Source organism: Melanerpes formicivorus, unplaced genomic scaffold (genome assembly GCF_026170545.1).
Source record: "Melanerpes formicivorus ecotype bairdi unplaced genomic scaffold, bMelFor1.0.p_v2 SCAF_27, whole genome shotgun sequence".
In the NCBI taxonomy this organism is placed as follows: domain Eukaryota; kingdom Metazoa; phylum Chordata; class Aves; order Piciformes; family Picidae; genus Melanerpes; species Melanerpes formicivorus.
The window spans coordinates 6,436,068-6,463,091 of record NW_027142379.1 but is presented as its reverse complement, the minus strand read 5'-3'; the positions used below and the strand labels follow the sequence as shown (position 1 = coordinate 6,463,091).

The 27,024-nt window shown below is 36.7% G+C and overlaps 1 long non-coding RNA gene across 1 annotated transcript in view; it reads left to right on the top strand.

Moving 5' to 3' along the window:
• The window catches only part of LOC137449020 (uncharacterized), a 43,190-nt gene extending 23,136 nt beyond the window's left edge, over positions 1-20,054 (top strand). Inside the window, exon 3 of the long non-coding RNA XR_010989297.1 lies at positions 20,013-20,054. This is a non-coding gene — a long non-coding RNA (uncharacterized lncRNA). The remainder of the gene's footprint in view (positions 1-20,012) is intronic.
• The last annotated feature ends 6,970 nt before the right edge of the window (positions 20,055-27,024 follow it).

Sequence of the window (27,024 nt, the reverse complement as noted above, 5' to 3'; positions counted from 1 at the left end):
TGACTTCTGCTTCCCACTCTTAATGTTTTGATAGATCCTTGCTAATTGCCTAGTCCTCACAGTCAGGGCAGAGAAAAGGGATAGGTGTGAGGCTTTTCCTGTAGAGCCATGAAATGAATGACTTGAATGGAAATGGAAATTAGTTGGGTCCCTACCAGAAGAAACTCTTTTCAGCAGGACTGGATCTATAGTGGCCAAGAGTCAAAGGGCACAAACTATTGCAGAAACCTTGAATTTGCTTGTTAATGGTCCTCCTGGGAAGGGAAGTACAAATTGTTCTCCTTGCCAACAGTTCAGCCAAAGACTACTCTGTGGTAACCTCACAATTGTTATTTTTTCTTTTTCACTTGAATGTTTCTGTTTAATTTTCTCACAAATGAGCCCAGGGTGAATCAAATGAACAGGCAAGTGTCCCTTTGATGACTGGACATGCTAACAAAAGGCATGGTGGGAGCTGACATGGCTGAAAAGCTTATCTTTGTCACCTGAATAGTCAGTACTTATCTCCATGGTAGATGCATTCTTGATTTACATTGAAAATGCAACTTACTATATGAAAAATAGTGTGCTGCTTATTTAAGTATCAACAAGAATCACTTAGAAATACAGCACACTCAGTGGGAAAGAGACACAGTGCTGATGGAGAGGTGTTCGTGTAAGCACTACTATTGCAAAGCATTTATCTGTTTCTTTAAAATAGTTTGGCAAATACCCTTCTTTAGAAGATTTATATGTTAATATGTAAATATAGAGAGAGATACATATTTATATGGAAAAGTACCAAGCAAGCCACAGGAGAAACTCTCTCTATCTAAATATTTGGGAATTCAGCTGTCATCCTGTTAAAATGTCCACTCCTGAGAAATACACAGAGAACTTCCCCCAGTAACTCAGTTCTTTACAAACTCATTGATTCAGAAACAATATTTTTCTTCAAGGGAACTTTTCAATATATTGAAAGTTTATTAAGAATACAATAGCAGCAATTCACTGCTGCTCTGACAGTAGGACAGTCAAACAAGAACAAGTAAATCAGTTAAGAAGAAACACACTAAAATAAAAGTCTTCAGCATTTTCTTTCTCACGGAAATTCCTTCTGTTCCCTCCTGATTTCCTGACAGGGTTAGGTCCCTTACCTAATGTTAATTTTAATCACACTTTCCTAGAGCACATCAAAAAAATCTGCAGCTCATCAACTTTACAGAGAACATTGGGAATAGAGAATGTTCAGTGTTGTTTGCATGCAAGAAGATGTAAAATATAGATCAGCTTAGATGGTTTCAAAGGTTTCACACCATTGTCCCAGTTCCAGTTTTGTCTCTGTTGGAGTTTAGTACAGAGGAGGACTGTACAGAGCACATTTCTTGTCATCCTCCTTCATTCTCTTCAGTCCATATAAACTAGAAGAGGGGGCCAGAAGAAGTTGTTCTCTCAAACTGGAGAATGTCTTGTAGGCATTACAAGAAAGGCAACTGTCATTATCCATCCTTACCACTTCCAACATGTGGAAATACCAAGGGTCTTTAATATTCTCAATGAAATACACAGTATCTGTTTATCTTTGTGACAGAAGTAAATCTTCCAGGGAAGGTGTGTTATGCATTTTCAAAACTGTGGTTGTAAAGGTTTCTTTAAAGGCAACTGTTTCAAGTGCTAATAGGCAAATTCTTTGGAGATATTTTTGAGAGATTCAGGATTAAATAACAGGTTGATGCATTTCAAACTCTTACAGAAAAGTTTAATGGGAAATACCAGTGCAGATTTAGGCAAAGATTCCTAAAACCATTCCCCACTGACAATTGGCAGGAAGCTGTCTTTGATAACTCTTTTCATAGCAGATGCATCTGAATGAAAATCAAATAGCAAGAAATTCAATGTGTTTTCTGTATGACACTCCTTTTGTTTAGATTTATGTGTGTGTGTGTGTGTAAACAGATAGGATAGATAATATCTCTCAGTAGGACTCTTGCTGTGAAATGGGTCAGTGATGTGTTTGAGAACTTAGGTAATGGAAAAATAACAGGCAAACAGCATAATGGGGCACTTTCCATAAACACATAAGAAATTTAGCTGTTAAGTTCAGAAGAAACTGATTTTCTTCTATATGCAATTAATAATTATGAATAAAACAATTATGTTTTAAATTTCACTATCACTTTCAACAGGAGGATAGATGAGGTTACCCAACATTACAGGGCGACCAAAGTACCAGTTGCCATCCAGATTCTTATGAACCTGTTCGGTGCTCTGCATGTGATGGCAGGCTGAGCCAGCAGGGAACTTGGCTCTTTTCCTCACTAGTTTCGCCTATGCCTTTTGTTCCCCAGAATTCCTACAGCAGATTTAAAAAGTCTTTTACTAAGCTCTTTTGTTTAGTTGCTTATTTGCTTTATTAAAGCTTCAATGTTCAAATGATGTTTCTTATACTTTTCCAGACATTAAGGATGAGCTGTGTGCTTCATCCTGACTTTAAATGTTGTGCATGAGCATTAAAAAACAAATAAACAAACCTACAAAAGTATTAAGGAGGCTTAGTAGTTTCCAGTTTATCACAATAAAATGTAATTTATCAGGAACTGAGAGAGATGTATAAAACCTTGGTAAGCACTATGAGGATGCTCACTGAAACAAGAATGAGTTTACATCATGTACTCTGCAAGCGCAAACAAGCAAATCCCACAAAACTCCCTCAAGAACTTCAGCAAAGAGTGCTGATAAGTATTTATGCTAGATCTCTAAGGAATGAGCCTTAACCTTGGCACTCTGAAGGAAGTAAAGAGAAAAGTACCCAGGTTCTGCATCCCGACCTGGAAGTGCTCCAGATCTTGGTTTAATTTGTTCATGTGAAAGTTCCCCAAACAGCTGCTGCTATTTAATTTCTCACAGGTAATGACTCACCTGCTTACAAATACCATTTCTCAGCTCAGGTTAGGGTTCCTCTCACAGCCTGTATTGTTTTTCTAAGAACTCATTCAGACTACTTCACATACATTTCTTCCATTTTTAAAGACACTGGTATGACACATCAACAGTTTATAGCAGAGGAAGAAGGGAAAGAGGTACAAACAATATGACAAGATAGAGAGGAAAAAAATACAGTAGTTTATTTCAGAGCTTGAGTTGTTGGGGTTTTTTTAAGCCATCCCTATGCAAAAATGTCTAATATTTCTTATACATCTATAATGTATTATGTGATGAGATTATTTTTTCTAACAGGGTTTTTTAATCAGGGCTGAATTACTGACCATTTCTTTCCTTGCTCTTCCAGAGGCTAAAGAATAAAGTGTGAAAATTCAGTTCCAATAGGTACATAAGTTTGGGGAATAAAAGCTTCCATGCACAAAAACAACAAGCAGGCACATAGAAATACTTTTGTTCTGTCTTATAACTATCTTTTTCTCTTTCTATTTTCTCTCGTTTAAAGATTGAAACAGGTGCATCACTTGCTTTGTAGAATTAAAGAGCAAAAGTTGATTATCAGAGAGAGAAAGATGTATTCCTGCAAGTCTTAATAGACAAATATATTCTTTTTTTTGTAACTGTTTCATGCAGTAAGAAGGGGCCATCCTCTGTGATTAAACCCTTGGCATCAAACAGATTTAAATACAGAATTATTATTTTTCCATCCTGTTCCTTCTGCTTTCTCTTTCCCAAAGGGGCTGCAAATCACACACAGAATCACACACACAGAATCACCGCGGTTGGAAGAGACCTCAAAGATCATCAAGTCCAACCTGTCATCACAGACCTCATGACTAAACCATGGCACCAAGTGCCAGTTTTGATTATCTGCTTATTAAAATGTCTGTCCTTTTTAGAATAATATTAACAACATTTTCTTTTTCTGATGAATAGTTTAAGACTATTTTCTGTGACTCATTTTGTCGATCTCAAAGTACAAAATGCAGTTATCAAATACCACACCAGCAAACCATATTAGTGTCTTAATGTCTTAAGTGTCTTGAGTATGTAGTCTAAAAAAAGACAAGACACAGAATGTAGGTCTGCAGTTTATTTTTTTCCCCCCAGACTGCTGTAATACTTGACTATTCTGTATGATATTTGTTCAGTCTGGATGGAATTAAAAATGGCTCAAATTATTTCTGCAGGGACAGTCAAAAAGTCGAGTTATCTTTTTAATGCTATTTTTTTTCAATGCTGTTTCTTTCTTCACTGCATTTTGTACTATTATTTTTGTGAGCTAAGTAGGTAGACTCAATCTAATAATGACGGTAAGTATGGAAAAAGCAGACCATAAAGCATTTCAAATGTGTCATTTGGAGGGCAGCTCTTTGCTCTGTGCTTGATGGGTACGCTGCAAGCAGGCAGCTCCAGCCAAGGCTGATGCACAGGTAGAGGGAAAAATAGCCATTTATTTCAGCTTGGACATGTCTGATACCAGAGAACACTCCTAAGACCATAACTTGTTTCATGGTACTACTAACCCTCACCTCCCCAAATAGCCCAAGGACCAGTCCTTGCCCCTCACAGCATGAAATCTCACCACAGAGAAATGTTAAAAGAATCTAATTTAAATGACCTTTCTGTGAAATCTGAAGGCCAGTCACAACTTTCTGATAGAAATTCTGCTTTTGCTTTACACCTAACAAAGGGATTTGGCCTTCCCAAGTCTTCCTTTATATAATAGGCACATATCTAAATATGTATTTAAGTAGATTATATATAGATACAGGTATAAGAGGAAGATATGATTGGAATGATGTGTTATGTTTTTAATGGCTCCCTGAGGGATATATTTCTTTTTTCTTTTATTTTTTAAAACTTTATTTAAATAAGCATTTTTCAGGTCTGCTTAAAACAAAATAATGGAGGCATGCTGTCTGTCTGGAAACATTGCAAAGACAGATAATATCCAGAATTTTTCCTTTCATAGCTCATTGTGTCCTAGAGATTTTGTTCATATGTTTTACTGGTGATGACATATGGTGTTATGGCTGCACCTTGGAGAGTTCCTGCATATCTTTACAACTTTTGAGATGAATGACACACTTGATCAGCAAGCAGGGCATTTTCATGCATTCAGTTTGTGGCAGGGTATTTTTGGGCACAGTGTGTAAGTTGTGTAAGAGAAATCTAGGTTTTAGTCTGCCTGCTTCCTTGTATTCTAGGTATGAATGTTACATTAGGATTGCATCTCATACACGTTTTCATGATAAATAAGCATGTATTGAAATTAGAGACTCCTTATTGAGAATATCATGTTGTTCACTTCTGATGGAAGTCTTAGTAGTCTGGCATGAAGGGGAAATAGATTTATCAGAGCAGCTTCTCTGCTAAATTAACATTTTAGGCATTTAATCCTTCATGAACTAACATACTTTGACTTCTTGACGAACCTTTGTCCTTTTGTAAGTCATATTTCACTTACAAAATATAGTCCTGATGCCAAACTGCTTCCTGGGTCCTGCCCCTAGCCAGTGTCAGAATATTTGCCTTGTTCCAGTTTGCAAGTTTTCATCCAGTGATTTTGGCAAAAGCAACCAATACTAACAAACTACTCATAAGGCAGAGTAAATAAGTGTTTCACTCAGTTTCAGCTGCAGCTGATGATGGTACCACACTCTCAATGCAATCCCTATGAATGGGGCCTCTGAGCTACAGAGCCCACTCATAAGATCAGTAGGGTTCCACAAAGATTTCTGCTTTGTGTATTGCATTTTGATATCAGACCTATTTTTTTTCTCCTGTTATATACCTAGAGTATTTCTAGGAAAAATACAAACACAGCAAAGTCTTTATATCCTGAAATGCTGCATACCAGGTGTCAGCCTACAGCAATTCCGTATGCATCGACCTACGTACAGTGCTGAGAAAAACTAATTGCTCAGAAATACAATTTTGAAAAGCAAAACTGTTATTTGAAATTTAAACACATCCCTTCTTGGCTATTAAGGCACAGGCAAGATGATAGCCAAGGTTTTCCTGAAATAGTGGAGGGAGTGGACCCAAAAGCTTCTCTAAATGTATTATTTGGGAACTGATTGTGAACCAAAACTTACAGGACTAATACAAGCTGTTTCTCCTTCAGGAATCCACAGAGCATTTCATTAGAAATGAAAGGTTATGGGCATGCCAGCGTTCTCACAATTGACCTTTTGCTAGATGGCTTTCTAAAACACTGTTGAATGCCTCCAAGGATGCAAATGTAGTTTCTTTAAAACACAGTGACTCTGAACTTTGCATGAAAGCAGTCTAATTCAGAGAATTGCAGGACTTTTGAGTTTACTGTACTGATCTTGATGAATGTTTCTCTGTACAAAATAGCTTACCTTTTCTAATTCTGACATTTCTTTTTCATCCTTAGCTTTAGCCTTTACATCAATAGTTTTCCTCTTTCTTTAACTTCTCAGCATGAGTTAAGGGGGCTGGAGCTCAGAAAGCAAGAGAAGTTTTCATAAAACATCTGCTTTTGGTATTGATTACTGGTTTGTGTTATAGATGATGCTTTAATGGTGAAGGACTCCAGCTGGTCTCTTGTTCCTCAGGCAAGCAGAACTAAGAATAAAAGGTTTCTGCAAAGTTACTATCTGTCCATATATTGACACCCCAGGATTTGTTAATGCATCCAGAGAACACCACCTTATTTTTGGGTAAACACTGAAAGTGTTTAATGAGCAAGAGCGTCATTTCCTCCTCAAGGGCTGAGAGAAGTTTAGGGCAATTTGGGTATCCATAGATATTAACACTTACAGGTACTGGGAGGAAACGCAAGAAAAAAAGGTAAGAGTTCTAATAATTTCTAAGGCTCTTACCTGAAACCTGATAATTTCCAATTAAAGAAAGCAGAGGTTAAATATTTTTTGTATGATAAAAATAATTCCTTTACAGCTTTGCAGCTCAGAGGAAACAGATCTTCACAGCTCCCAGCTAAACAGCTTCATTACTGAATTGCAAATACTCCACTTATGGGGCTTCCATGAGCTCAGAGGTTTTAGAATAGAATAGAATAGAATAGAATAGAATAGAATAGAATAGACCAGACCAGACCAGACCAGACCAGACCAGACCAGACCAGACCAGGTTGGAAGAGACTTCCAAGATCATCGCGTCCAACCTATCACCCAACACCACCTAATCAACTAACCCATGTAACCAAGCACCCTGTCAAGTCTCCTCCTGAACACCTCCAGTGATGGCGATTCCACCACCTCCCCAGGCAGTCCATTCCAATGGGCAATCACTCTCTCTGTGTAAAACTTCCTCCTGACCTCCAGCCTGAACTTCCCCTGGTGCAGCCTGAGACTGTGTCCTCTTGTTCTGGTGCTGGCTGCCTGGGAGAAGAGACCAACCTCTGCCTGTTTACAACCCCCCTTCAGGTAGTTGTAGAGAGCAATAAGGTCACCCCTGAGTCTCCTCCTCTCCAGGCTAAGCAGCCCCAGCTCCCTCAGCCTCTCCTCATAGGGCTTGTGTTCCAAGCCCCTCACCAACTTCGTTGCCTTTCTCTGGACTCGTTCCAGCAAGTCAATGCCCTTCCTAAACTGAGGGGCCCAGAACTGTATGTACATGAAAGGCAGAAGTTTTGCACGAATTGGGGTGTCAACATGATGCTTGCTTCAGACTTTATAGAATCTTTAAAAATTAGATCAAAACAAGAATAAAAAAAACCTAGCCATTAAGCAATTTTGTCCAGTAATCATAAGTCTTCATTTAGTCATTTATGTGCTTTTATAGAGTTTTGGTAAGGGTTAATTATTTTAAAACCATGCATTTACTTTATGAATAACCTCTCTTTGTCCCTGAAGGGGAGGCTACAAATATGTATCACACCTTGACAATGTGGATTTCTGTTTTGGCAGCTACAGTACTGACATAACATTTGGAAATATGGCATGTCTTTTTTATAAAGTAAGCATTCAAAACTCCCAAAAGGCCAATAGATGAATCAATATAATGTTTAATTATTTATTTTAGAACTGAAGAATGCTAGGTGTATCATAAAATATCTGCACTCATTTAGGTTTGTCTTCAATAATGGTTATGATGAAATTATATATATAAAAAAAATATTACTAAGTGACTAGACAGAAAACAGTCTAATTGGAAGAAGTCTAATTAAAGCTAATGTGGGATGTCTAAATTTTTACTACATAGCCTTAGATAAATATTTTTTAATAGCTATTGTCTGGCTTTTGAAAAATCATTTCCAGAAATAATTCAGGTCTGTGTCACACTAGCTTGTAATCAGGGCTTAAACATGCCATTTAGTTCTTCAAAATGCCTCTAAAACCAGACCTTTTTTCTCCCCTTAAACTTGGGTCTTTGGCTGTTTCTCCCCACACCAGTTCTTGTAACAAAACCATAATGGAAAGCAGCAAAGTGTGATGTTTTCTGTAGAACTTCTCAAAGAATATTTTTAACATGAATTTCATGAATCCCTGATTTAACATTGGGTTTATAATTTTTGAAGGCATTTGATATCTAGAAATTATCATAGTTTTTGTTCAAGTGTGGTATCTAAATTTGTCAGTGACTGAAAATTAATTTCCCAAGGCTCTGGAAAGCTTTGTCCTGTTAAAGATAGAGCTTTACAGAGACCGAACGGGGAATGCGTGACAAGATCTTTCAAAATATAGAAGCTTGGTGCTTGTTTGTGATCCGATATGCTAGGCTCAGCGACTACAATATTAGCCCAATTTATTTAATTTAGTAAATTACACTGCTGTTCAACATGATTTACTTTAATATTGATACATTCTTTGGATGCTATGTTTCATTCAATGCCTGATGGCTTCGATGCAGAAGGTACGGTGATTTAGATTCAATAGATTAAGTATCTGATTAGATAGGTTATGTATCTCATTTGGAACGTGGATGATTTAAAAGACTTTTTATATCTATGTAATCTGCAGTAAATTCTCAATTTGTTTAATTCAATATGTGATGTATTTGCAATATATGTAATTGTAGTTAATGTGTTTATGGGAGTACGTAATTCATCTGCAATATTTCTGCATTTTGAATATGCCATTTCAACTACATTTTCCATCATGGGCACAATGCTATAAATTCCTTCTCTTTCTAAGATTTTTACAAACACTTTAGCAGTAAGTCAGTTTGTTGCAGCGTAGATTTGCACAGGATTCTGGAAGGGATTTATTTTTTTTACTGTATTTTGCAGAGAAAACTAATTTGCACTTGGTGCCATGGTCTAGTCATGGGGTCTGTGTTGATGGGTTGGACTCGATGATCCTCGAGGTCCTTTCCAACCTAAGTGATACTGTGATACTGTGATACTGTGAGATGCCTTCTGGCATCGTAAAAGTGCTCGGCCCCCACTACTTATTGATAGAGATTTGAGTGAGACGATGCCTTATGATTGGGCAGAATCTCTTGGACATTGAATGCAAAACTAATATCTTTTATTAGTGTTTCTGTCGTGATCAGGTAGTAGCTGTATCCTTATTTGATTTGAAAGAAAAGTACCCTAAAGAAAGATGAATGCTGGAGAGTACCTTGAGCACTGAGTCCAGTTCTGGGCCCCTCAGTTTAAGAACATTGAGACACTTCAACGTGTCCAGAGAAGGGTGATGAAGCTGGTGAGAGGCCTCGAGCACAATCCCTACGAGGAGAGGCTGAGTGAGCTGGAATTGTTTAGCCTGGAGAGGAGGAGGCCCAGGGGAGACCTTATTGCTCTCTACAACTACCTGAAGGGAGGTTGTAGCCAGGAGGAGGTTGGTCTATTCTCCCAGGCAATCAGTACCAGAACAAGAGGACACAGTCTCAAACTGTGCCAGGGCAAGTTTAGGCTTGAGGTGAGGAGAAAGTTCTTGACAGAGAGAGTTGTTGGTCATTGGAACGTGCTGCCCAGGGAAGTGGTAGAGTCACCATTCCTGGAGGTGTTCAAGAGGGGACTGAACATGGCACTTGGTGCCACGGTCTAGTAGTCATGTGGTGTTGGGTGAAAGGTTGGACTTGATGATCTTTGAGGTCTTTTCCAACCTTATTGATTCTATGATTCTAAGTAAGCAAAAATCACCTCAAGTAGTATTTAAATAAAGATATCAAGTACGATTTTGATTTCTTTTAAATATACCTTCATGATTTCCTATGACAGGTAATTTGAGAATGCCAGGCATTGATAATTTAACAGAAGTGTCTGAAGTTCAACTCAGTTTAAATAATGTATTTGCTGAACCAAAATTTACTTGGAATCATTTCTGCTTAATATGTTAACATCTAAAATGAAGCCTGTTTGACCTCTATCAAAAATACCAGAAGTTGGTCTCTCATTAGCCCATTGGCTCATTGCGTGTGGCCTGGAAGCTCACACACAAACCCATATTACAAGAAATCCAACACTCTCTCTCGAAGATTTAGATATATCTGAAGTGAATTTCACATACCTATTCTAACAAATGGTAAAATCAGTAACTTTCAAAGTATTAGCAGAGTGTGCTTAAAATTATAATTGACTTGATTCAGAATTCTGTCAACTATTTTTATTTTAAGGGTCTGGTGAATTAAGCAAGGATATTTCATTAGTATTTTTGCCATGTGATGATCTGTTTCAACAATGGCATAGGATCACAGAATTATCAAGATTGGAAGGGACCTCAAAAATCATCCAGTTCCAAGCCCCTTGTCATGAGCAGAGACATCTCACACTGGATCAGGTGAGATAGAGATTTTAGTTGTTACCTGCCCTCGGTACTGACAATGTTTAGTGCTTAGCTTTACCAGTCTAAACATTAAACTTATGACTTTGTCGAGCTATGGATGTAATGTCATTGAAAATCCAAGTACTTACATAGATGACTGCAATTAGTGTTAAAGGGAATTGGAGATTTATACGTGCCACTGTCATTATCACTAATGGAAATTTCACATGTAAATTGCCACGCATGGAAATAATACGCTTCTCAGTATGCTTTATCTGAAAGTCATCTGTGCAAGCAGTCAATTTAAATCACAAATTCAGTCCTCTTACACCATGGCAAATACGTCTTTTTAAAGAATCAACTTACTGATTTTCATGTTAAGAATTGTCTTTATACTATTTAAATTAATGAAAATTAAAGGCTAGTCTGTGCCTGACTGTGACATGCAGCTTCCATTGATTTCTTGAGATTACAGGGAAATGTGGCTTTAAACACAACATTGAGAGCTCCTAACTCTACCACAGCACTGGTGTACTTGCTCACAGCAAAATGGTTTTCTGCATGTCATAGATAAGCAGTTTAAATTTTTTGTTCTGATCAGGTTTCTTATTTTACATTTGACTGTTTTTACTCTTTTATGTTCCTGGAATAGTGGAATTTCATTGTCTGCAGCTTTTATATATATAATCACATGTCACTTTAGAAAGTAAACCATTACAAGAGTCCTAAACTAAATGTTCATTTAATTTCCATGGCTAAAAAAGAAGCGATATTAGGATATTAAGAACCAGGCATTAAAGAACACATCTTCAGTGTAGAGGGTAAACAAAACCCGATGAATTTTCATATGCTAAAGTGCTCTAGGTAAAACGTAATAGAGAGAGCATGCTTTACTTAATTCATTAAGCTCATTTATGAAAACATTATCTTCTATCTACACTGGATGTGTTGCCTAAAGAGCATAAATAGACCTCCTAGGTTTAAATAATTCCATAATGGAGGTTTAGACATATCCACACACTTTTCCTTTCTGCTTTTTTAGGAGATTGTGCCTTTGGATATTCAGGAACTGCTTAAAATAGTCAAACTCTCACTGTATCAGGATTAGATGATATAATTAAAGGTTATGTACCTGCTCCAGGTCAATATGCTAAGAGCAATAGTAAAGTGAAGCATCCTCATGAAGATATTCAGATGTTTAAAAATACCCAAACAAACAAAAAGAAGCCCAACCAAAAACAGAACAAAAATGTTTGCTTGACTTATAAAATGTATCTGGTTTAGTGTTGCTTTCCTTAATCAGATATTCCTTTTATATATATATATTTATTTTTTTATATATATATATATATATATTCTATTTTACATAGCTCACACATTGCAACAGACTTTTTAACTTATCTCACTCATGAAATAGTTAGATAAGGCCATGCTCTTAGTAAAGCTCCTTTAAAATAAGAAATGCCATTGCAATTTCACTGTTTGTTAACTATTCTCATGTCTTAATACTATGAAAAGCTTCTCCTCTATTTCCATAGCAAAATACACGAAATGTGGGGTTTGTTCCTCTTCTTTTTGGAACTCTAATTATTTTTTCTATCTTTATGAACATAAAAAACTTATGAAGGAATTATAGCTTTCTGCTCAGATTTGGTTTAGCTTAGTGTAACTATTTAGTTAGGCAAAAGTTGTCTTCCAAAATAGTTATCATCAGATGGTAATTTCAACTGTCTAATTTTTACCAAGTGAAATCGTATGAAATCTTCCTGGATGCTTTCTGGTGAAGCTCTGGGATTTTTAAAGATAATTATACTACACTAAAGTTCTGCTTAAAATTTACGGAGATATATTGTTAGTTTATACATTGGACTTTTATTGTAGTCTCACATGTTGAAGTGAAACAACATAAACCTCATAGGATGATGATGAAAGCCAAACACAGAAACTGGAAAATGCCATGAAATGCATTCCTAATTCTCTTCTTTTGTCAAAATCTGAGAGATTGTCTAGAAAATTAACTTCTCACAAAAAAAGATCTGTTCATCAGAACAAGAGGACACAGTCTCAAGCTGCACCAGGGGAAGTTTAGGCTGGAGGTGAGGGGAAAGTTCTTGACAGAGAGATTTGTTGGCCATTGGAATGTGCTGCCCAGGGAGGTGGTGGAGTCACCATCCCTGGAGGTGTTCAAGAGGGGATTGGACGTGGCACTTGGTGCCATGGTTTCGTAGTCATGAGGTGTTGGGTGACAAGTTGGACTTGATGATCTTTGACGTCTCTTCCAACCTTATTGATTCTATGATTCTATGAATAGGTTTTGAGTTTGCTTGGTTTACACTGCTCTGAATCCCTCTTCCTGTCCGTTGTATCAAAGGTTGAAGATGAAAGAAGTTTGTTGGGTTTTGTTTGTTGTTTTGTGTTTCTTTGTGTATGCTGGGTTGGGTTTTGGATTTGTGTTGGTTTTATTACTGGAAAGATGTGCTTTAGTGTGTCCTATGCATTTTCACAGCTACGTGCATTTATGTTGACAACAAAATTTCTTTGTCAAATGCAGAAGAGGACAGATGACTGAATACAGCAAAAACCTTTCAGTGAGGGAAGACATTTTGAATTTTGGAGATCCAAAGTGTTTCTTGCCCAATGGACTTAGCTTTTATTGAGGACAGTCATAAATAACTTTAAAATATTCCAGTGTGATAGGATGGAGCTGCAGATTAGGTCATTATGGAATTATAGTTCCCTTGCTTAATGATTTTACAAAATTGCCTGGCAATCCAACAAAGAGAAGGAGCACAACGTGGTGAATGCAGGCTAATTAAACCAATAATTGCTTCTTGTTGTGTTCCCAGATAATGTGCCCCTGATAATTTTAAATGAAGTCTTGAAGCTGACTTCTTGAATGAAATGCTGTGCTAGTTAAAGCTTCACTAACTCTCCATGAGCTTAGAAACTGGCCTACTTCTCAAGGTCCCTTGTATTGCTCAAATATTACCGTGGCATGCAAAGAGCACGGGGATAGCTTTCCTGTGCGTTAGGTAGTGGGGCCCTGGATTTCTGTGTTTTCCCTCTTTGCAATATTGTGACTAGATCATCTGATTTCCCTTAGCAATTCTGAAATTAGGGGCTGCAAATTAAGTCTTTGATGTTCAATGTTCTGCTTCCTCTCTGTTTTTAAGACTTTAGAAAAGATGTAAACCTTTATGTACCTCAGGAATGCTACTGTGAATTTAGAGTCACTCCACTGAGAGATGTGAGGAATCTTTTTTTTCTCTTTTCTTTTTTTTTTGAGTTATATCTGTGTCAAATTCTAGTATGTGACTGTTGACTGGCATCTGTGTTTTGAACTTGGGAAATATTTCATGAAGTCCCCAAGAATTTCAAGGTGATCTTCAAAGAGATATGAGGAATAATCTGGGAACTTTTAATGTTAAATTTAGAGGAAGAGTCAGTATCAGTTAATCAGGTAAAAGGACTTCTTCAGATGAGTTGTAATCAAGCTGTAACTGAAACAAGCTGTTGTCTACATTTAACCTGTATCTCTACAAGTGTGACACTTGTTGAGTCTCTAGATCAGACATATTGTAGCTGGGAAGGGGTTGGTCTCTTCTCCCAGGCAACCAGCACCAGAACAAGGGGACACAGTCTCAAGCTGCGCCGGGGGAGGTTTAGACTCGAGGTGAGGAGAAAGTTCTTCACCGAGTGAGTCATTTGTCATTGGAATGTGCTGCCCAGGGAGTTGGTGGAGTCACTGTCCCTGGAGGCATTCAAGAGGGGATTGGATGTGGCACTTGGTGCCATGGTCTAGTCATGGGGTCTGTGTTGATAGGTTGGACTCGATGATCCTCGAGGTCATTTCCAACCTTAGTTATACTGTGATACTGTAAGTATGTGCCATGCTAAGATGTGTGCATACTCATCATCTTATCTAACCTCAGTAAATAAATGCATGTTATTTCTATTTGTTAAACAACATGTATTTTAGGTTACATGCAGGCTGACTGAACACCCATTGTGAAGAGTTAAAATTTTATGAAACCTCAGAAGTGGTTGATCTTTATCTCAATACTATTTAATACTATATAATCTTGAGTGCATGTTTCTTGTCTCCATTGGTGCTTAAGGATTTTTACTGAAAGTTTGGACTGCAGTTTTATACCTTTCCATGTTTTTTTTCTTCTGAATTATCATTCCATTATCCTAGTGGAATGACATAAAGGAAGGTGGTTGAACCATTACCATCAGGACCTTCAAAGTTAGGGAAACTATCTACTACTCTTTTGAGAACTGTCTCAGTATAAGAGAATGTGTGATGCATTTGACTAAGTCAAATGTATGCTTTTGGATGTATGATTGCATTTTAAGTGTTTTCCAAAATTGCTTCTCTAGGAAACATTCAAAATAAATACATGGATGTAATTTTAAAAGCTTATTTTCTAGTACTGAGAACCAAGTTAAAATCACGGTTTCTGGGATAATGAAGACTTGTCAGTCATCGCAGGTACCTACCATATTACAGAATGCACATATGTTTTGTCCTCTGCAATCTGCTAGCCTGCAATAGCCTAAAAACAAAAATCAGAGTCTGTTAGGTCACATGAGCTAAAATTCCTATTGGAACTGATGAAATAGTAAAGTCAAATCTGGCAGCAGATCTTGCCAGTAGTCACTTTTGTGCTAGTTCTTACAGTAAATGTCCATGACTGAAATCTGTAACTACACAGCTCACAAAAATGCCTCTCTGAATTTGTTGTCTTGTAAATTGATAATTATACACTTACGAGTTGTGAAACTGCTTTTATTTTTGTCAGCTTTTTAATGAGAGATAGGTCCAATATATCTTAGCTGGCAGCAACTGGGCAATGAAAAGCAATATTGCTAGTGAAGGTTTTATTTCTGTTTGCTCTGTGTCTTGTTAAGCTTTGCTGATAAAAACCCATCTGTTTAAAAAGCTGTAAAAAATAGACTGCCAACACACATAAAAGCTAAGCACAACAAAATAGTCTTAATATCTACTGGCTGATAATGTGATGCAATGAAAAATGCCTGAAATGGGGGGATGGATGGATGGAGAGGAATACAATTAGCTAAGTGGTGACAATTAAATGGCTGCATTATTTATGATTGCTAATAATCACTTTGTTTTTCTTTAGTGAATATTTATTCACACTCTAATATTTTCTTATCTTAAGTTGTCCTTAAATAGCTTTAAGTGTTACATACAAGTATACTGTTGGACTATACATGACCTAAATATAACGCAAGACAGAAGTAATTTAAACTGATCATATAAATATTGTAAGGAGTCATATATAAAAGCAATAGTATCACACATACCAGGACACTGAAAAGCTCAGGGTAGGTTGGGTGAACCATCATGTCACTGACTAGAAACAAGCTGGGAAAAAAAAAATTATCAGCAATTTGTCAATAAAAACATTTTCCAATGTGTTTGTGCCCTTCTAGGAAGTTCTTCACCATGAGGGTGGTGAGACACTGGAACAGATTGCCCAGACAGGTGGTAGAAGCCTCATTTCTGGAGGTTTTTAAGGGCAGGCTGGATGTGGCTCTGAGTAGCCTGATCTAGTGTGAGGTGTCCCTGCCCATGGCAGGGGTTTGGAACTAGATGAGGTCCCTTCCAACCCTAAAAATTCTAGGATTCTGTGATTTATGTTTTGAAGTAATATTGGCAAAATGAATGAGATCCTTTGAAGTTATAGGGATTTCTTTATATGTATACCTATATATAGATATATCAATATATATACCCCTAGATAGATATATCTATATATGTATTCTTTTATATATATATATATATATATGTATGCATTTAAAACTTTCATTGAAAAAAAATATTATAAATGTCTGAGTTGTGCATAGGAGTTAAATTTTTCCTGGATAAATATACTGAAGACATTCTTCCCACATGAAATCATGATTTACTAATTGACTAAATAATTCACAATGATTGTTAAATCATAGAATAATCCACAAGCAATAATGATCTCAAGGCAGAAAGAGTACAAAGCTAGATTTAACCTCTTCACTGTGAGCTCACCAATATATAATGCACAACTTTATCAAGATTAGAGTGAAATATGCATTTTGATTATTCATAAATTTTATAGTATCTTTCATAAAATATTATTTGTCAGGTCATGTGTAGCTATACTTAAAATACTGAGAGCATTTGTGTATGAAATTGTGGCAAAGTATAGGCACTTTGTTAGCAGTAAAATCAATAATTGTTCAATAATGATAGAATTGTTAAACAGGCCTTTATCTGCTGTTCCCCAGCATCATAGTTCTATTGCTGTTGGTTAAAAGAGGACCACATACCAGCTAAAAGAGGAAACAAGATAAGCAGCAATACAAAAGAAGGGAAATCATGGTACAAATCACTGTTAGAAAGTGTAGAAAAATCATTGCCATGCCTAGATCATATAAGATGAGCAATTTTAGTTTTGATTGATACTCATGATTAAAAGATTTTAAAGTTAAGAAAAGATAACCAGTGAAGCATATATTTTCAGTGTAGTATGTGATCTGTGAGGAAGACTAGAACAGCAAAAACTATGCATAAATAGTGACAGGAAAAGGAACTCTATCTGAGCACAGCTTCGAGATATAATTACCAGAGTATTGTATCTACTTGTGTCCATGAATCACGAAGCAATGGAGATTTTCAGCTGAAGAGAGCTACATGAATGATTCAGTCTGGGAAATATGTTTTGTACCAAAAAGATTGATCTATTTCATTTTTCTGAGAGAAAATGAAGTGACTCGACAGTCTATAACTACCTTTCCTGATTTCTGACAGTAGCCTTCTTATTTATCAAATAGAAGAGACAGAATGAAATCTGGAGTCAGACTAAAAATAGAGACAAAAGTTGAGGTAATTAAGCATTAAACATTTGGATGCTTATTTTATAGGCAACAGGATTAAAATATTTCTGTTACTCTTATGGGCACAGACATTAATGATGTGGCTAATTTTAACTTTGAAGGCTATAGATTTTAAACACATATGATTAAAATGTTTGACGTGGATTTAATGCCTTCAAAACATGGCTTAGTGATTCGTTTACTCATTCTACTTCCATAGTACTTATTTTTCAAACTCACAGTGCTAGAATCAGTGGATGTACACACACTTGCTTTTTAGAAAGGCTTTAATATATATTTGTATTTATTTTTAAAAGCTAGGTAGCAGATGGTTAGCCTTAAAGCACCATTCCCTCGGGTATTTAAAACAGGCAAATATATGAGAAGAAATGAAAGGGAGATGAACGAAACAGATGTTGTGAAGCTGCCGCTGCTGGGGAGACATTGGAGGGTAAGCAGATGTCTTACAAGTTCACCGATCAGTTCTGCAAGGGTGCTGACCACTTGTGAGAGATAATACTATGGCATTCTTTTCTCTGAACATGGATGAAGTGTTTGTCTAGGCTTTGAATGTAAATTGAAAGGAAATAGGCCCCTTTTCATTCAAACTTGAAACTACATTACAGAGACTGCCACCTGTAGTTTCAAATATTGTTCATATTACTCACTGATGAAGAATCTCAGCAGTCTTAAATCATGCAGATCTAATGGGGCTATAACTTGTATGCCAAGACTGAGACAATCTCAAGTTTAACAAACATTTTATTTATATGCAGAAGATTTAGACATTAACAAAGATTAGAGGGTTATTTTTGCTTGGTTGGTTGTTTCGATTTGGCTGTTGGGTTGTTTTTTTTCTGGTTGTTCCTTGACTAGCATCTAGCCAGACAAGCAGAACAGTGCACACAGAATACAGAAACAAAGCAAGAAGGAGAAGATAGAGAAAGAGCAAGAGTCCTGACAATACTAATGACATTCTAATTAAGTCTAAGAACTGAGCTTGTCTGGGCTTACAGTCTTTGGAAACTTTCAGAGTACATGATGGCATCCTATAGGTGAAGAGATTTTGAGATAGTACAGATGAAAAATGAATACACAAGTACAAAAACTTACCAATCAGCTTTGAATAAAACCACAGCCTGGTAGTGACAAGTTATCTCCTATTAAAATATTAATATGCAAACCCAGGAACTGCAAATAACTTACTGAAAATAACCTCAGAAAATACATTCCTCTCTTATCTCTAAGATGCATGAGCTACTGATGTTCATTTCCTCCCTGAAATCCAAGGAATTTACAGATCTTGTTACAGAGTTATGCGCTATGTATCAAATATTTGGCAATGATTCATAGTCTAGTTAATTCATAGATTCTCATTTTGCATGAAGCAAGATAAAAGAAAAGGAAGCTAGCAAAGAAAAGGGGAATCACTCCCCTTTCTTGCACAACTATTGCTATATCTGTGTAACTAAGGAAAACAACTTAAAAAGGGTACTCAAGATTAGAGACTGATCTGTGGAAAGACACGGGACTAGGATGAAGCAAAACATCAACACATAATTTTTTAAAGGCTATATTTTGCATTGAGAATAAACCTCAAACTGATTCCCACCTTTTTAAGGATTTACAATGTTTCCTTTATTAATTTATTTCATGGCTTCCCCCATTTGGTTCGTGGATTGGATTGAAAGGCGGACATCAAACTAGAGCAAGGAGCTTTCCCCTGACATTTTTTATCTATATGATTCCATAAAGCATTTAGAAATTCACAAGGAAAGTCTTTTTCTAGTGTCATCCCTTGAAATTTTTCAGTAATCCTTTGTGTGCTCCAAGATTCATCTCCTAAAATCTTCTGCATTCCTTTCCAAAATTTAATGCAACAGCAATAACCATTACACTAGCAAGAGGTAAGTGGAAGAAGGTTGTTTGCGCTCTTTGCCTCAGCAACACAGTTTGGCATAAAAAGTGCCAGAATCTGCCCTGTAATTATCAGCTTAACATTTTCTGAAGTAGAGAGATGTACAATTAATCATTAATTACTCTGCATCCATCCATCCTCATTGACCTCCAACCTCCAGGCTTGCAATTTGCTTGCTTCCCATTTATTTTAATCTTCAAATCATTTTATTTTATTTTTTTAAGTAGATAAGTTTTATGTGGAATAAATAGTTATCTTGACATTTTCTGCCTGAGAACATGCCTAGAAATTGAATGGATTTGCACCATTCTGGACAGCAGAATCAATTCTGAAGCCTCCCTAACAGTGCAGTTCACATCAGGGTGGAAGTTGTCCTATGTTGTGTCATATCTGGGACTCCAGCTGACTTATGCTGTGAAAGCATCTTTCCTTTAATCATAGATACATTTACCTTTTTATGTGTGGTATGAACTCTATTTGCAAGGAGTTTGGTTTGTTAATTTTGGTGTTTTGTTTTGTTTGGGTTTTTTCAAGCCAATACCACAGTTTTACTGAGGTTACATGATGAGAAAATAAAAAAAGGATTGTCTTGGTAGGTCCTACACCATGGTTCTGTGATGCTGTGAACACCATCGAAAGTGAGATGTGAGTACCTCTTCACTTATCCCAGCCCCTCCAAGAAAAAGCTGCTGAATATTTACATTTCTCCCTGCTTTTTTTCTGGTATCAGTATCCCAACAGGATTATTTTCTTTTTTGGTGTACAAAGTGCTGACATTATTTTGACTGTGGACATGAAAGTGAATGACTCAACATTTAATAAAGACACACACCTTCATGCTCAGTCAAATTTTACAAGTATGTTATTTGAGAATTATTCAAATTACTTTCCACCTTTCTGATTCATTTTTCTTCCCAAATGGCCAATTATAACTTATTGTTTTTATTAGGCAGGAAATGCATCCCTTATAATTCTTCTCTTTTTCTGGTTTGCAGAAGCTAAGAGGCTGTAAATCTGCCACTTGCTCACAGTTGCTGTGTCAGCTGTGTTACACTGATGTCATAAATAGATTTAATTAGCAGAAATCAAAGGTGGTACAAAATGGGAAAGTTCTTCTTGATTTATGGTTGTCAGGAAAAGAATACAATCCTCACAGAAAATAAGACAACAATCCAAGATAAGAGAGTCCTGTGCGGGTTAGCAATTTTGTACTTGTACTTCAACTTTGTCTATGAGCAGAGAATAGGACAGAACAGTAATTCTTTTTCCTCCTGATATTATTGAAGACTTCAGCACTATTTGGCCCAGGTCCTGATATAGAACTAAATATTTCTAATAGAAAAAGCAAAGTGGAAAAAAAACTTGTAAAATGAATCCTAAAACAGCTTATGAACACCAGTTTCACCTGCCATGTATGCTTTCCTAGGAAACCTTATGCCCAGCTATTTAAAGTTCAGGCAACCTGGATTTAGATTCTGGAGAACAGAATTAGGAGGCAAAACTAAAACTTTAATGTAGACCAGAATTAATGCTAGTATAGTCTGAATGGGTTTGATATGGACAGAATAATTTAATCCAGCAGCATGGTTCTTCCCAAAACTGATCCTCAGCTGCAGCTGAGGACAGTGGCAGAAGTACACTTGGCTTCTACCTCTTATTGACTTCAGTCTACTTTTCTGCATTCTTCTGGGCAAAACCAGAGACTCTTTCACAGTGAAGTTAATAGCATTTTTCTAGGGGCCCCCAACATCACGCTTGTTTCTTATTTCATGCTTGATCCCTTCACAGGGTAGGATTTCCCCTCAAAAAAGTTGTGTTTTTTTCCTACAAATCATACTTTTAAAAGTTGTTCAATTTTAATACAGTTATAATAATGACATTGTTATGCTTTATGATGCATGCTGACAATTTCCCATGTATCACATGTAGCATTTCTCATTAATTACTTTATTGGAGGTACTTTTTCTCTAGTAGTCCTTATACCTTACACTGGGCTACATAACTATTTCTCATGCACGAGAGTGATACAAGTTTTGCTGTGGCTATACCGTGATTATTTTTGTTCCCCATTTTACATCGATTGTTGTCGTTCTGCTGCACTCAGCAATTCTTTTGAACATTATTTGTATTTCAGTCAGATTAGGAGTAACACTGGGGCATGATTTCAATGCAGTGGTTCTGATCAGGACCTGTGGTAGCATCTGTGTGCATATTTTAAGTTTCTGCTACCTGAATTAAAGTCTACTATATCAAGTTTCAGTGATCCATTGACCTTTGAAATTGCTAACGTCTAATAAAAGAACAAAGAGAAACCTCTTGTCGGGAGTGTATTTACATAATTCCCCAATGACAGAGGATAGACAGACTGCCTACACTTCAAGCAATCATGAACTGGTTTAGTTTTGTCCTTTCTTCTCTGTAACAAAAGTTGAAATGGCTTCTTTAAGATTTACTTCAGGGAATATATCCAAAACTATAAAGGAAATTCTATGTTTGGCGTGCTTTTACTCTTCACAAGCTTTATTCTTATGCATTTTTTATTTCTCCTTGTTCTCTGCAGAAGTACTTAACTTCCATAACATCTATTTTGTTCAGCATTCATTCCCACATAGTTAAATCAGTATCATTGTGTAAACATAGCACACAGTGTTCAGTCATTCTTTAAAATCTACCGATGCCCTATAGATTGATTTTTAATTCCACCTAGTTAGAAAACACACATATAAATACAAACAATGAATTAGCAAAGAGAATGCTTTCCTATAAACTAGCAAAACAGAAGTCTGATTATTTATATAATTATAGAGCTAATTTTTATGTAGCAATTTGATTCTCTTTTGTTTAGAAAAAAGTAAGTTTAAGATGACTCAATTCATCAGGTCATTATTCAACCACCCTTCTTACCTAAATACAGTGGCTATGTTTCAAATCCTACCTTGAATGGTCATATTGTAATTTGTAGAGGAAAATTTCATCTAGGTTCCCAAGTATGGAGGCTTAGGTTGCATTTGTTTTGGAAATAAAAAGTTGTTGTAAGTTTTATAGCCAAGGATCCAGTTTGTTAGATGTACTATGTACAAGTCCTATAGAAAATACATTGTTCAGTGCTTTGTCATTTATATTATTTGCAGTGGTTACTGTGTAAAGGTTAAAGAAAGATCTCTACCCTTTTATTTAGTCTATAAAAGACCACTCTAAGACTTCATCTGTTTAGTTGATAAATAGATAACTGCAATGCCAGTCACAAATTCTGGGGCAAAATTATCACACAAGACTGTTAGCAACTTTCCTTTTTTTTCCTTTACCTGAGTTGCTTTCATTCCATAGCAACATTAAGAAAAGTAAGGAATTCCCTTTTGCAGGAATATTGCAGTGTTTGCTTTTAGTCTGCATTGAAGAATAAAAGGCAAAATTTATGGGGGGGGGGTAAGGTCCAATCTCTGACAACTCAATAGATTAATGGCAGTCTTTTGAGGGAAGCTGAGAAGTGACTTTATTACAGTGTATAAATATGGTTTCAGAAAGATGAGGATACTGAAAAGTTCCAAGAAGCTCTTTAATCTGCCAGCAGCAAACGCAACAAAGGCTGTGGCTGGAAGATGATACAAACAACAAATGAAGTGAGAAATGCAGAAGCAATTGCCATCTTATAGGACTCTGCTTCTCTGCCATTTTATAGGACTTGTAGGATGGAAAATGACCTACTGATCAAAGATGGAATTTGGAGATTAAATGGACTAACTGTTTGCAAATAGGGATGTAGGTCTGTATAGGGCCTAAGGGTTCCTACACAGACTGAGATGGAAAATTAAGTGGACATTTTTGAACATCATCAAAAATTTAAGGGAAAATATCACCTCACTTCTTGTTTTGAATCCAAGAGCATATGCCATTTTAGAAGACATACTTGAGTAAAATATATTTCTCTTGCTATACAAACAAGAATATAAAGGATATGCAATTCATTATCCTTTCAGACCTTAAAATAGAAATACAATGTAGAGTAATTGAAAGGAGTCCAAAGAAGAAGAAAAAAAGATATCAGAGTCCAGGTAATGTGGCCTACAGAAATTAATTAGTCCAGTTACTTAAGGACATGGCTTTAAAATTCAGTCACAGGTTTAGTTAAAGTTATATCTGTATAATATTGTAAATAGTGTATATTTTGTATACATTCATTGCATTCCATTGTAGAGTGCAGTTTTTGCTTGTAAATACAGCTTCATTTGCTTCTAACTGAGCTGGTCTGGCAAAAAAGTGATGCTGGGGGTAAATTTCAACCCACCACAACTTAGAATAAACTTTAGAATAAAACTTTAGAATAAACCAAACCAGGTTGGAAGAGACCTTCAAGATCAGCGCGTCCAACCCATCAACCAATCCAACCCACCCAAACAGCTAACCCATGGCACCAAGTACCCCATCAAGTCTCCTCCTGAACACCTCCAATGATGGAGACTCCACCACCTCCCCAGGCAGCCCATTCCAATGGGCAATCACTCTCTCTGTACAGAACGTCTTCCTAATATCCAACCTGAACCTCCCCTGGCGCAGCCTGAGACTGTGTCCTCTTGTTCTGGTACTGGGTGCCTGGGAGAAGAGACCATCATCCGCCTGTCTACAACCTCCCTTCAGGTAGTTGTAGAGAGTAATAAGGTCACCCCTGAGTCTCCTCTTCTCCAGGCTGAGCAACCCCAGCTCCCTCAGTCTTTCCTCATAGGGCTTGTGTTCCAAAACCCTCACCAACTTTGTTGCTCTTCTCTTAATAGAAAGAAAGCTGAGAGGTAGAAGAGGAGTAGGTAATATGCTTAGAGATAAATTATATCAATTTCCAAAATAATAATTGAGACTTTATAGGTTATACATTTGAAGATTTGTTGATGACTTGGGACAGTGGAGGATTACTAAGGTTGGTTACTGATGAAATCCACACACAAGTTTTTATTGGACCATCAATGTGAGGTGCCAAGTGCATACTTAAAATATATATCATGAAAGGCAACTTTAATTAAAGTTTATATATTTAAAACAAAATCAGGCATGGTAAAGTAACTGAAAGATGAACTTCACATTTCTTAGCTCTACTCTAAACATCTACAGGTACAGTTGAATTAAAGAGGTTTTGGATTCCTTGCTAAAGAGGAAGGATTGTGTAGAACATTTGAGGAAAACCTTAGTATTAGTAAAGTAAACAGAAACTGTTAAAGAAGGGAAAAGATAAATTATCATAGTATCATAATATCATTCAGGGTTGGAAGGGACCACAAGGATCATCTAGTTCCAACCCCCCTGCCAGGGGCAGGGACACCCCACACTAGATCAGGTTGGCCAGAGCCTCATCCAGCGTGGTTTTAAACATCTCCAGGGACAGGGCCTCAACCACCTCCCTGGACAACCCATTCCAGGGTTTCACAACTCTCATGGTGAAGAACCTCCTCCTCACATCTACCTTATTTGGATTTGCACATTAAAAGTCAATTTGAGGGAAGTGTCAAGAAACTGGTATTTTGTCTTATATGCTGAAATTTTGCAATCATTTAAGTCAAAGCAAATGCTTTTGGCACCTTTGCTTTTGATAGGGAGTAGCTATTTTGATTTCCAACCAAATGTATTGAGTTATAATCATGCTCTGTCTTGGTACGGGAAACATGCTTTGAATATACATTTGCTGTTACATCCATGTAAGAAAAGGATCAGTGCCATCTGTCTTTCTGAAGAAACCTAATGGCAAATATGACAACTCTCCTACAAACAAAAACTCAGCTAACCGTAAGTGTGTATGGAAAATTTATGTAACAGTGAACTATATATCTCAGAAACATATATTTTCAGAGCTTAACCTCATTTCTATGCCATGGCAACATGACCTAAAATATATAGTACTGTTGCTGTTCTCTGAATATTAGCAATATCTAGTGCATATATGTTTGTAAATCCTAAAGTTCAAAGTTAAAATTCCAAGCAGATAATTTGAAGGAGAAGTAATAAGTGCTGTGAAAATATTTTAAGTTGCTTTTTTCCCCCCCCATGGTTAACCTTGCAGAAGAGTACAAGAAACCCTTAACATCAGTTTTCCACTTGACCTGAGAATCTGCACACATATGCAGAACCTTTGGCAGGTTCAGTTGAGTATGCAGCTAAGACACTGGTAAATAAAATGTTAATCCTTCAGTTGAAGCACAGAAGTGTTTCCACACTGCCTGCAGGTAGGAGATGAATATGCTAATTAGGCAAGCCTGACTTTCCAGTGATTTGCAGGTGAAAATGTAACTGTTGATAATTAAAGGCTAATTACCATTAGCTTGCAAGTGGGAACCAGGTGCTCTAAAGCAAAAGATTCTGTTCTGTAGTGGTAAAACCTCCTTGTGGGGGGATGGGAGGAAGAAAGAGGGACTATGGTTGATTGTGCTGTGGGTTTTTTTGCTTCCTTAGCCCTGAATGTTCTGTTTTTCTTGAAGCAGAGGGCAGATGTGAAAAAGTAATGTGCAAACTTTCTGTAGGTTTTGAACAGTTAGTTTTGGTTTAATTTTACCATTATTTTCCTCAAGAGATGCCAAATCTGAGTTAGGTAGTAATCATGAAAGTGTTCTGGTTATTTGCATGGTAGCAATATTTCCATCGCAGACAACATGGCCTGGTGTGAATCCTACTTGAAAGCAAGCTCCTTCTCAAATGCTTATTAAAGGAATCTCTTTCTGAAGCTTCTGTCAATGGCAGTTTTCAAAGGCACCTCTAAGAGTGAATCTTCAGACAGATTTAGAGCATTAGAGCTTCCCATTTTTTTCCATTTTGCTTTTATGGTAGGATGTGTTCCTTTTATGGTCAATCTTCCCTTTGAAGGCTTCTTCATCCACTGAAGTTCAGGATTTTACATCCAGACTCTCCTGTTTTACAAGGCAGCACGGTCACTATCACAAGGATGGTCAGGAAGACATTTCTTTGTCAGTTGGGTGAATTTAGGTAGAATTTTTTTCTAAAATAAAATAAAAATAGCTCTCTGTTTAGAGAATTACATGTACCTAATTGCTGGTTGTGTCTACACAATTAATCACTCTGAATTGATGAATCTATAAAGTAATGTCCCTAACAATCTTTGTCTTGCAAGTTACTGGAGTTGCAAACACGTGGGCCACCACAGGTGTCTACGATGAACATTTAGGCTCAGCAGATCACTCAGAATTGATCTGTGCTTAGGCTCCAGGTTATTTCCAGTATCTAAAAGTCAAATGCTCCTTTTCCAGGGGAAGTTACCAACCAGGTAAGTATCTGATTTATTTTTAAGCTATTCACTTTTTAAATGTTGTGTTCTTTACCCACGGTTGTTGGTTGGTTGGTTGGTTTGTTTGTTTTTAACTGATCTGATAGATGTGTTCTGATTATCCTAAATCTTACACTGAAGGTACAAAGAGGGAAAAACAAAACAAAACAGTGGCACAAATAGTTAAGTTTCAAGCAATAGTTGAGAGGTCAATGTATTCCTGTGGGACAGGAAAGTGTAAGAGCTTCCTCAGCTTAGGAAAATCTGCTTTGACCTGAAAGGAGGAGTAAGACATCTTGAACTCACTTTTCCTGGCAGGATTTTAAAATAGAAGCCATCATCAGATTGTT